Source organism: Polypterus senegalus, chromosome 4 (genome assembly GCF_016835505.1).
Source record: "Polypterus senegalus isolate Bchr_013 chromosome 4, ASM1683550v1, whole genome shotgun sequence".
In the NCBI taxonomy this organism is placed as follows: domain Eukaryota; kingdom Metazoa; phylum Chordata; class Cladistia; order Polypteriformes; family Polypteridae; genus Polypterus; species Polypterus senegalus.
The window spans coordinates 36,651,177-36,663,699 of record NC_053157.1 but is presented as its reverse complement, the minus strand read 5'-3'; the positions used below and the strand labels follow the sequence as shown (position 1 = coordinate 36,663,699).

The 12,523-nt window shown below is 40.5% G+C and overlaps 1 protein-coding gene across 4 annotated transcripts in view; it reads left to right on the top strand.

Moving 5' to 3' along the window:
- The first annotated feature begins 7,902 nt into the window (after nucleotides 1-7,902).
- The window catches only part of LOC120527253 (WD repeat-containing protein 7), a 522,770-nt gene continuing 518,149 nt past the window's right edge, over nucleotides 7,903-12,523 (top strand). For all 4 annotated transcript variants that reach the window (XM_039750464.1, XM_039750463.1, XM_039750462.1 and 1 more), the window contains exon 1: nucleotides 7,903-8,049. The gene's annotated coding sequence lies outside the window, so the exon portion shown is untranslated. The remainder of the gene's footprint in view (nucleotides 8,050-12,523) is intronic.

Genomic DNA, 12,523 nt, shown 5'->3' with positions numbered 1-12,523 from the left:
GTGTAATTGTTTTGAGTTTGGCATTAATGAATGGATTTTTTCTAAGGAAACTGAGATCTCCATTGTACTGTACTTGAGGTGATAGATATCAGAGAGTAAAGATTCTGTGTTAAGCTGATTTAGGTTTTCACTTAAACAAGGCGATGTTCTGTATTTTAACACATTCTTTTATTTCAGGGCACGCAACAGAGTGGTTATGTAATCCATTCGGATGAGCATTCAAGTAAGAATTGTTTTGTACTTTGCACGTGCCACGACTGTTACCTGATGAGCAAACATCTGAACAAATGGTTTCATTTCTAGACAAAGCATTGGCTTCATTTAAAATGTCAGATAATACACTTTGGATAGGGAAGTTGGCCTGATTGACCGGTGCTGGCTGCCCTGTTCCTCTGTTACTTGCGCCTGCATCACTGTCATTTTTTATTTTTAATTTTTTTTGTGTGTTTTGGAAGTGTTGGGTTGTAATTTAGTAATACAATCAGTTGACTGCAATGTTGATTGTAAAATTGGGCATATCTCTTTATAGTACTAAAATTGTTTTATTTGATTAATAAAAAATTCTTTTTATACTTAATCAGAAGAGAATAGAACAAATTGTATATATTATATATACAAATTATCTATACTAATAAAAGGCAAAGCCCTCACTCACTCACTCATCACTAATTCTCCAACTTCCCGTAGTTAGAAGGCTGAAATTTGGCAGGTTCATTCCTTACAGCTTACTTACAAAAGTTAAGCAGGTTTCCTTTCAAATTCTACACGTAACGGTCATAACGGTCGACAACGTCCGCCATGTTGAACTTTCTTATTTATGGCCCCATCTTCACGAAATTTGGTAGGCGGCTTCCCTGCGCTAACCGAAACCAATGTATGTACTTATTTCAGTGGTATGATGCCACTGTCGGCCGCCATATTGAACTTTTCAACGGTCTTTGTTACCTATGGGCCCATCTTCAAGAAATTTGGTACGCGGGTTCCCAGCGCTAACTGATTCCTACTTATGTACATATATACGTCCATAGCCTGCAGCTCAGTCACCGGGTGAGGCGGCGTTGGGTCCCCATCCCAACGCCTCCCACGTTGTTCAGCCAATGATAAATAAACATCCAAATAATTAAGAGGGGTTCGCAGACTTTTTCATATGACCTTATATGCAGGAGAAACTTTTATACATGTGGACAGAAAAATAAATCTTGAACAGCAAGGCAATTGCAGCTATGTACTGTATATGTATGCAGTTTGAAGAAAAAGACGTCTTATGTTAGATGTAAAGTTTATGCCATGGAGGATGTGAATCCTGTCCACAGTAAACGCTGACCTTAATGTCTGCCCTAAAACTGTACTGTGCTTATGGTACTAAACCCTAACCATGACTTCAATTTCCATTCTACATCTGACGTTGTGCCCTAAAGCCGCACTGTCATGATGCTGAGTCCTAGTATGGTGGCTCTGGTTCAGCCACTGTGTAATCAATTCTCCTTTTAGGGGCTACTTTTTCCCATGTTACTTCTTTATTAATTTGTGTTAATTTGCTTATCACCCGACAGTTACTTGGGTACTGCAAAGGTTGAAAAGTGCAGCTCTGGCAATTCATTGATAGAGGACAACTTTTGTACAACTAAAGAACATTTTTATATTTTGTTTATTTTAAAACTTTATGAGGAAATTTATAGACAACATTTAAAACTTGGAAAAAAAAAAAACTCTTAAAAATGTCAACCTCACCGGGACTGCTGCAGGGCCCCTGAGTATGAAAACCTTGTGCTTGAGTCTTGTATAGGGTGGTCCGGATCTAATTATGCAATTTTCATTATGCTAACTTATTAAGTTTATTAAATAGAAAATCATCCGAAAAATCCTGGACCATCGAGAAGTGTGCGAACTGACGACATGAAGAATCGTCTTCGTGCCAAACTGGAATCGTCCCCGCATAAATCAAAGTCACCCAGACGATCTGTATATGCATAATTAGATCTGGACCACCCTGTACAAATATACCAGTAATGCCAGGACAAGCTCCACCTCCCGTGCAGGGCAGTGTGGCATAGTGGTTAAGGCTTTGGCTTTCTGACACTCTGTGACCCTGAGCAAGTCACTTGACTTGCCTTTGCTCCAACTGGAAAACCAAAAGAAATGTAACCAATTGTATCATAAATGGTGTAAGTCGTCTTGGACTGTAAATGTAAAAGTGGACACAATGGATGCATTTCTAGAAGGTGGTGTGTGTGTTTGTGGATAGTCACACCTCATGTAACTTGTCTCCTTCAGAAAGTTCTTAGATGACTAAAACAAGCCCTGTATACTGTTCTTTAAAAATGTCTGATAGTTTTGTGAGTTTCTCTTATATTATGTATACATTGACAATGAATCCCTGTAGTAGCATTGTCATTAAAATATAAAAAGTGGGGCAAATTAAGTATTTAAAGAAAAACAATTTTTGTTTTTAACTTATTCTTATTGGGACACCTTGGCTATTAGCTAAACAAATGAGTCTGATAGACTGAATGGCCTCCTCTCATTTTACAGATGTTGTGTATTCTTAATTTCACTTTACAGCTAATGCACTGCACTCTTTGCAAACTGCTGATGTGAACACCAGAATGCTGTTTGACTCTTGTTGTCTTTAAGCGTCAGGTCCTTTCACATGTTCCTTAATGTCTTCACGGCTGTCTTCACTTTTGACACTGAGAGGTCATCTTCTCATATTATTGTCAATCAGTATTCTCCATCTTCATATTTTTTTAAACCATTTTTTAAATGTTTGCACAAGGATTTGTGCCAGGGTGCCTCTTTCTAATCCATTCCATAACTGAGCTCACAAACTCGAAACAAAATCTTTCAAAGACAATGAAACTGATCAGTTTCAAGTACAGCACTGCATAAAACGAGACTGAGGAGCACAGACAACACGTGCGCAACGTGAGCTCTGAGGGCCTTGTGGACGGTTGGGGCAACACTAGGTTAGGGTAGTTGAGAAGAGGGGAAAATGAGCAGAGCTGAGGATACCAAAAGGAAACGACGGAATACAGTGACAGGTATGGACAAAAACAAGGAGGATAACGCGCCAAGTCATCAAATTAAAAAAAATAAATAAAGAGCAAAACTTGTAGCCTGCTGGCACAGCAGGAATCAAAACTGCAATGGACCGAACTCTTATTATTCTTTTGCCTAAAGAGTTTTTTTTTTATTGTCTCTCTTGTATTTTGTCATTAATCCAGTGAGCTATGTCTCTTAAGGCGAAGCAGTTTTTTTTATAGCAGAAGTTGCCCCAATGACATTGTGTACAGTGGTGAACTGGGCACATCACTGCAACGGACCCTCAAGTCCAAACCACATGGCGTTCTCTGTAATATCCAATGTGGAAGCTACACAAGACGTTAAATAGGATAAATCCTGGCTTTTGCGGATGGAACAGCTCCCGATCCTTGGCTTCTACTAGTCTGTCGGCTATTTCATACTGACCAGGTAAAAATTTATTTTTCTGTCCCGTTGGCCAATTTGTCTGATCCCTTGTCAGGGTAATAAGTCATCCTCCTTCATGCCCGGGATGCCTGTTCTCCTCGTAAATATGTAGAATTTAGTGCTCTTTTTACCATCAATCACCTGTTGGCACTGGCTAAGATTGGGGTCTGAAGTCTTGTGCTTGATTATCTTCTTCCTTTTTTTTTATGCCCCATGACTGTGTTCATGACTGCCTTGTTTAGTTTTTTCTTTCCTCGTATACGAGTGTGTGGTTTAAGTCTTTTTTTTTAATTTGTTATGATTAAACGAAGTAAAACAGAAAGCTCATCAATTCAATCCATTCCCTAGAGCAGGGGTCCTCAATCACAGTCCTGGAGGGCCGCAGTGGCTGCAGGTTTTTGTTCTAACCCGGTTGCGTAATTAGAAAGCAATTATTGCCAATAATTTAATTTCATGGCTTATTGGTGCTTTAACTCTGCCATGTCAGGTAATTCTCATATCCTAGATTTTCTTCCCCTTTCTAAGGATATCAACCAAATGATTTGAAGGCTAAAATGGATGAGCAATTCTCAGTCCTTCACTTTCCTTCCAAGTATTTAATTAAACCGAATAATGCATGATAAATACACACAAGTGTAAATGGTAACAAGCTAAATGGAGAAATGCTGGTCTCTTTTGTCATTTGCATGCTATTGCAAATTAGAAGCAATTAAAAACCAAGAATGCAGCTGTTTAAAAACAAAATACGCAATAAAGGTTCAAAATTTTAATGAGCGAGACAACTAAAGTGATGCAGAAGTGTTACTTGAGCAATAAGTGCTTCTTATTAAGGAACTGGGTTGGAGCAAAAACATGCAGCCACTGCGGCCCTCCAGGACTGTGATTGAGGACCCCTGCCCTAGAGGTCTGAGGAGACCCTGAGTTACTCTCTTTATTCTTACCAACTTCTACAGCTGCATGGGAGACCCCACGTTCACTGGCTATACTGGCATGGCTCCCACTCAGTTTAGGAATACTGGGCACTGCAAAGGAAAGTGAAGTTGGCACACAACATTACTGGCACACCGTCCTTCTGTCATTGATGCACAGTGGATTCAGAAAGTCACTTTGTGCACATTTTGTTATGTTGCAGCTTTATTCTAAAATCCATTCATTTTTTTTCTCCCCCTAATCAAACCACACTCGGTACCCCAAGAACGACAAAGTGAAAACAGGAATTTAGAAAATAGTACTAACTTATTAACAATAAAAAACCTGAAATTCCTAAATGAGACCCTCTCTTATGACACGTGGAATTTGGCTCAGGTGCATCCCATTTACTTAATCAATTGTGTATCAGAGCTAAAGCAAGTTGTTAAGTTTTACGGAAATGCCGACAGTGCTTAGAGATAGGATTGTGTTGAGAGGTCTACACTGTGTGCACAATTATTAGGCAAGTGAGTATTTTGACCATATCATCATTTTTAATGCGTATATTCCAACTCCAAGCTGTATTAACTTGAATGCTTATTGGATTTAAGCACGTCAGGTGATGTGTATTTGTGTAATGAGGGAGGGTGTGGCCTAAGGAGATCCACACCCTATATCAAGGTGTGCAGAATTATTAGGCAGCTAGTTTTCCTCGGCAAAATGGGCCAAAAAGAGATTTAACTGTCTTTCAGAGGGATGCAGCACTTTTGGAATTGCTAAGATATTGGTGTGTGATCACAGAACCATCAAACATTTTGTTGCAAATAGTCAACAGGGTCGCAAGAAACGTGTTGAGAACAAAAGACGCAAATTAGCTGCCAAAGATTTGAGAAGAATCAAACGTGAAGCTACCAGGAACCCATTATCCTCCAGTACTTTCATATTCCAGAGCTGCAACCTACCTGGAGTGCCCAGAAGTACAAGGTGTTCAGTGCTCAAAGACATGGCCAAGGTAAGGAGGGCTGAAACCCAACCACCACTGAACAAGAAACATAAGTTGAAACGTTAAAACTGGGCCAAGAAATATCTGAAGACAGATTTTTTTCAAAGGTTTTATGGACCGATGAGATGAGAGTGACTCTTGATGGACCAGATGGATGGACCTGTGGATCAGTAATGGGCACAGAGCTCCACTCCAACGTGGAGGTGGGGTACTGGTATGAGCTGGTATTTTTAAAGATGAGCTAGTTGGACCTTTTGCATTGAAGATGAACTCAAAATCAACTCCCAAACCTACTGCCAGTTTTTCAAAGACACTTTCTTCAAACAGTGATACAGGAAAAAGACCATGATTTTTATGCAGGCCAATGCTCCATCACTTGCATCGAAGTTCTCCACTGCGTGGCCAGCCAGTAAAGGCCTTAAAGATGAAGGAATAATGACGTGGCCCCCTGTCCTCTTCTGACCTAAACCCTATCGAGAACTTGTGGGCACTTCTTAAATGCTAGATTTACGGGGGAGAACAACAATACACCTCTCTGAAGAGTGTCTGGGAGGCTGTAGTCACTGCTCCACAAAAAGCTGATCGTCAACAGATCAAGAAACTGACAGACTCCATGAATGGAAAGGCTTATGACTGTTATTGGAAAGAAGGGTGGCTATATTGGTCATTGATTGATTGATTGATTTTTTTTGAAATGTCAGAGATGTTTATTTGTAAATTTTGAGGTGTTTGTTTATTATTCTCACTATAACAGATGAAAATAAACAAGTGAGATGGGAAAATTTTCATTTTTCCTTTAGTTGCATAATAAATCTGCACACTAATAGTTGCCTAATAATTGTGCGCACATATGTATTCCCCTGATGATGTTCACACTCACATTTCCGTTGTGAAACATTCAGGTTTCAGGTTTATTAACATTTTGGATTGACTGATAGCACTGTGTTTGTTCCATATTAAAATTAATCCTCAAAAATACAACTTGCCTAATAATTGTGCACACAGTGTATAGTACATCTGGGGAAGGCTATAAAGACATTCTGCAGGACATTCTGCCTTCATAATTCTTCAGTGGAAGAAGTTTGGAATACCCATGATTCTTCCTAGACCTTACTGTCTGGCAATACTGAGCAATCAAGGGAGAAGTCCCTTGGTAGGAGAGATGACCAAAAACCCAAAGGTCACTCTGGCAGAACTCCAGAAAATCTGTGTAGAGAAACTTCCAGAAGAACAACCACGCCTACCAACACTCCATTAATCTGAGCTTTATGGTAGAATGGCCACACTTAAGCCTCTCCTAAGTAAAAGACACCTCAAGGACTCTCAGACTGTGCGAGACAAGATTCTCTGGCCTGATGAAACTAAGATTAGTGTCATGTCTGGAGGAAACCAAACACCACTCGTCACCTCTGTAATACCATTCCAATGGTGAAGCGTGGGGGTGGCAGCATCATGCTGTCGGTTTGTTTTCCAGGGGCTTGTAAATTAGTCAACGTTGAGGGAAAGGTTATTAGAGCAAAATATAGAGATATCATTCATGAAAACCTGCTCTAGAGTACTTTAGATCTGAGACTTGGCTGAAGGTTCATCTGCCACCAGGACAATGACCCTAAGCGCAAAGACAAGGACAGAGGCTTAAGGACAACTCTGGGAAGGCTCTTGAGTGGCCCATTGAGAACTCAATCCAACATCTCTGGACAGACCTGAAAATAGCTCTTCACTGATGGTCTCCATTCAACCTGACAGTTGGAGAGAACATGCAGAGAAGAATAGCAGAACAATTCTTAATCCAGGTGTGCAAAGCTTGTCACGTCAAACTCGAGATGACACCAGGCTGAAATCTCAAAGGAGATGCAACTACGTAATGGGTCTGCATACATGGAGCACTGTGCTGTTTCAGTTTTATTTTTAATGAATTAGCAAAAATGACTAAAATTCTCTTTTCGTTTTGTCATTCTAGGGTATTGAGTGTTTGGCTGGGGTAGAGAAAAAAAAATGTATGTGATTTTAGAATATGGTCGCAAGATAACAAAATGACTAAAAAGTGAAGAGATCTGAACACTCTGAATCCATGGTATGCAACACCTTCTGCTTTAAACAGGAAAAAAAGAAGTAAAGACCACTCGATTAATGAACAGTTTTTAGCCACAGCAGCTTGTAAGGACAGCTGCACGAGAGTCTCTTACATTGTTCCGACACGTTACGTTCGACGTTTTTTAATCACTGGTCTGTGGGAGACATGCAAGTAACGATCTCATTGAGCAGACAACAAACGTCAATACATTCAAATAGTTTTGTAAAACATTCACACTTATAACATGCTCACTATATTTACACATATTTCATCGTTTAAATAAACAGTGTATAAGAACCACATATGTATCAATCACTTCTTTATACAGACGAAAACAACGCTGTGCAGAGAAGACTCGGGCGGCCACACCGAACATGGCGCCGCTCAAGTGACGCGCTGCTTTACGGCATCTCTGCTCAACGGCACGTGGGCTGTCGTAAACGTCCTATGCAGTCAGCTGACCGAGGAGAAATTGCGGAGGGCAATAAACAGCTGATATACTTTATTAGCATAGGTTTGGATTTACGCACGTATACATTACCACAAAGCACATTTTCAAATAGGGATGAGACTGTAGAAATTGCTTCACAGAAAGGTAAGACAAAATTAATTTAAAGAACGTTTCAAACCCGGAAATCAGTTGGAAAGCAGTTGGCATTTAGTTATTTATGAGACACACACTGAGTACTGTTATGTCTAAGCTGACTGGTTCGTGACCGTTTTTGAAGAGGCTTTTGGACTTTCCAAATGATATATTTAAATGTTATGTTTGTGTTTCTCACTACTCGGAATAAAAGATAAATGTTACAAGACTGTCGGCTGTTTCAAAGTCGCTACTGCAGCAGCAGATGATGATGTGCAGCCTCCTGCCCGTAGCGCGATTCCTTCGTTTCTATGAACTAAACGTGGAAAAAAAGTGTGTCTGAAAGCAAGTGATGACAGTCTTTATATTGCTAATATGTAAAGTGTGTTCACTCGGCTTTTTCTGCTTTAGAAATCCCTGTATCTTTCCAGAGTTTTTTGCAGATAAAACAAATAACAGTTACATTCTTCGGGTGTCTGTGAAGGCAGCTATATTTATTATTGGAATTTGGTTCGTGGCCATTGGGTTAATTTTTTTTCTTCTCAGAGTCCTTTTCATTTGCCTTTTATTTTAATTTGTGTTTTACTGTATTTCCAAATGCTGTGCTTTATTAGTTTATGGGATGTTCACAACTAGGAAGTGCTTCCTGTGTGGAGATTACATGTTCTCCCTGTGCTGCATGGGTTTCCTCCGATGTTCTGCTTTCAAGCGTGGATGTGGATGTGTCTGTCCGGCCGTTAGTGTCTTTTTACATGTACACACCAAAGCAGATAAGCTGAGTAACCTGAATACTTAAACCATACCCGACCCCCGTTTACTTGTGTGAGTCCTTTGGGGGAAATGCACCAATGTCACAAAAGTGCGCAAAGAGAGTTCAGACTTCATCTTTGGCCACCATGAATTCAAAAACAGGCATGTAACCTTTGTCTTCTAAGCTGTATGGGAGATTAATACTTTAACAAGTAATTGGATACATTCCTCGTTATTTACAAAAAAGTAACCCAATGCATAATATAGTTATTCATTATAAAATGTAATGCGTTACATTTCCTGTGCATGAAAAACAGCACATTTTTACTCAGTCTAAGCCCATCATGAAACTGATTAGAAGCACTGAACAATGTGAGAGTTTTCTTGTGTTTTATGCAAGCTTTCAAGACATCTCAGGCTTGACCCTTCTTCGGGCAAGATGTAAACATTACATCTTTCCTGAAGAAGGGGCCTGAGTTGCCTCAAAAGCTTGTATACTGTAATCTTTCTAGTTAGCCAATAAAAAGGGTCATTTTGCTTGACTTCTCACTCCATTCATAATGGCTAATACGGTACAACACCCTAGTACTACTTGTGTTTCATAATCAAAAAGTAAAGGCAGACAGAATGTGTCTCCTTCCCGATCAGTTTGACGGCTGTATGGTCCCTTGGTGTTTTATATTATACTAGCTGTGTAAGCCTGGGCTCCTAGTAACCGTGGATTCTGGCACTTCAATCAATCAAACGCATCAGTTGTGCATTAGCAGTTAAGCGAGGTTCTCTCTCCTCAGAGGTTTTGTTTTGTTGATGTGCTCACCTTGCTTGTCTATCGGCGACTAAGCGAGTTTCTCCCTCCTCAGAGGTTTCGTTTTGCCAATGTGCTCGTCTCCTTTGTTGTTTAGCGGCTAAGCGAGTTTTTCTCTCCTTGGAGGTTTCGTTTTGCCAATGTGCTCACCTTGCTTGTCTATCGGCGACTAAGCGAGTTTCTCTCTCCTCAGAGGTTTCGTTTTGCCAATGTGCTCACCTTGCTTGTCTATCGGCGGCTAAGCGAGTTTCTCCCTCCTCAGAGGTTTCGTTTTGCCAATGTGCTCGCCTCTTTTGTCGATCAACGGCTAAGTGAGTTTCTCTCTCAGAGGTTTCGTTTTGCCAATGTGCTCACCTTGCTTGTCTATCAGCGGCTAAGCGAGTTTCTCCCTCCTTAGAGGTTTCGTTTTGCCAATGTGCTCGCCTCCTTTATCTGTCAGCGGCTAAGCGAGTTTCTCCCTCCTCAGCGGTTTCGTTTTGCCAATGTGCTCGCCTCCTTTATCTGTCAGCGGCTAAGTGAGTTTCTCCCTCCTCGGAGGTTTTGTTTTGCCAAAATGCTCGCCTCCTTTGTCTATCAGCAGCTAAGCGAGGTTCTCTTTCCTTTGCAATTTTGTTTTGCCGACGTCAGTATCTAAGCGAGTTTCTCTCTCCTGTGAGGTCTTGTTTTGCCGATGTGCACGCCTCGCTTGTGTATTAGTGGCAAAGCAAGTTTCTCTTTTCTCAGCGGTTTCACTTTGGAGATAAAGTCGCTTTTTTTGAGCTTCCTGCTTTAGCCTCACACTTCCGGGCCAGACAGACAGATGCACACACTTCCATGCATAGACGTTTATATTGTAGCGGGGCTACATAGTAATAGTGTCAAATGTTAGTACTGAGTACGTCTTGTTTCCATCGTCCCGTTTGCTGTTTGTGTGCGTCAGTAAATGTCGTCCCCGTAAATACAAAGGGGGGCGGATGATGGAAGGAAACCGCAGCCCCAAACCTGGAAAACACCTGTTAACTATATCAATCGATTACATCCAGCACAGGACTATTTAAGCAATCAGGATCAAACAAGGAGGAGAGAGGAGAGGAGAAAGAAGGAAACCATTTTTTCAGAACCACGAAGAAACTTACCTGCTGTTTTTTCACATCACACTTTTACCCTAGTTTGTTTTTCATTCCGCTGGACTGTCTTCCATCCCTCACCTGCAGAAACCCCAGGGTTGAATCATCATCCACCACGTGCCGGGGAATCACGGTGAGGTAGCTCCATTTGCCGGGAAATTCAAACAACTCCCTTATTTCTCGTACAGTCATCCGTCTGCAGGACAGGTTTTATAACCGGGTTACAATTCACGATCATTCATTGTTGTTGTTCGTAGTTTGTTATATGTTACAGGGGCAAGGGAGGTTTTGTTTTATTTATATATGGTGGTGTCACGTTGTTGCTGTGGTGGAGGGTTACATATACATTTTCTATTTATTTATTTTGCATATTTCTTGTTGTTTCATTTAATACAATTAATCAGTTTAATTTTACATATCTGCTTTTCTGTTGTGCTTGTATTTACACCGTCGATTGTGGGGTAAAAGTTTATTTGTTAGATGTACGGCTTGATATTTAGATTCAACCTAAATTATCCAGGCCACAGGTATTGGAGGTGTAGCTGGCGGCTGGGAAAGGGGTCGGCCGTTACAATACATAAGATTTTATTAGTAGTACAGATGAACATGGAACCTTCAGGCATTTGGAAATTGTTCACAAGGATGAACCAGATATGGGGAGGTCCACATTTTTTAAAAAATTTTTGTTTTGAGGTCTTGGGTGCTTTCTTTTGATTTTTCCCATTATGTCAAGGAAAGAGGCAGTGAATTTGATGGTAGGCCTTGACATACATCCACATGTTCACTCCAGTTAGGCTAATTGGCTGTCAGAAGCTAAAAAGACTTGATATTTTTTCTGGAATTTTCCAAGCTGTTAACAAAGTGTATTTAAGTAAACTTGTGACCCACTGGAACTGTAATACAGTCAATAAAATGTGAAATAATCTGAGAACTTTGTTGGAAAAAAATGGCTTTTGCCCTGCACAAAGCAGATGTCCGAAATGATGTGCCAAATTTATAGCCTGTTAGTATCAAACCTGCGGAGGGATTATTAAGTGAGTGTTTTTTGGAAACGTCTGACTTCACCTGTGACCAGGTTACTCGGGGAGACCATTACATATTTTAAAGCGGTTTCTCAGAGACCAGTATCCTGTTTTTCTTTAACTGGAATAAGTGGATACACTGCATTTTTGAAATCCGGTTTCTGTGAATAACCGATTTATGAAAGTGCATGTTAAGGCCCTCGTGTGTGTGTGTGTGTGTGTGTGTGTGTTCACCCTGCAGTTGACGGGTGCCTTTGTCCAGGTGGCGTTCCTGCTTTGTATCCCAATGCCTCCCTGTGACCCTGCCTTGGATAAGCGGCTTCAGAAGGTGAAAGGATGGATGGATATGGACATTTTTGAGTGGAATTTATTTTCATTGCGTTCTTGTTCAGATCGTCTGCTGGCAAGCTGCACTGTGTGGGAGCTAAAGACAACTGTTCACAATGTTGTGACTGAATTCCCACTGCTGGCTCACTGTCCGTCATAGTGCCACGCAGAGTCCCTGCAGTCCACTTGTAACATTTGTGGCTTTACAGTATGTGGCACTGAAGAGTTGAATGCTCTGATCATTACACTTGTCTTCAGTTCTACATGTGAAGAACTAAACATGACGGGAAATGTCAAATGTTATAAAATAAATCATTTAATTTAAATCTCATTGTTTGGATTCCATTAAACATGCTTTTTCTTTCAGTCAGAATGCTCCCCACGGCCGAAGTTCAGATTTCTTATTTATATCTGTTTTGTTCATGTTTCTTATGTTAACATTGCTGATTATTTAGTTTCTTTATGCTGTGAAATAA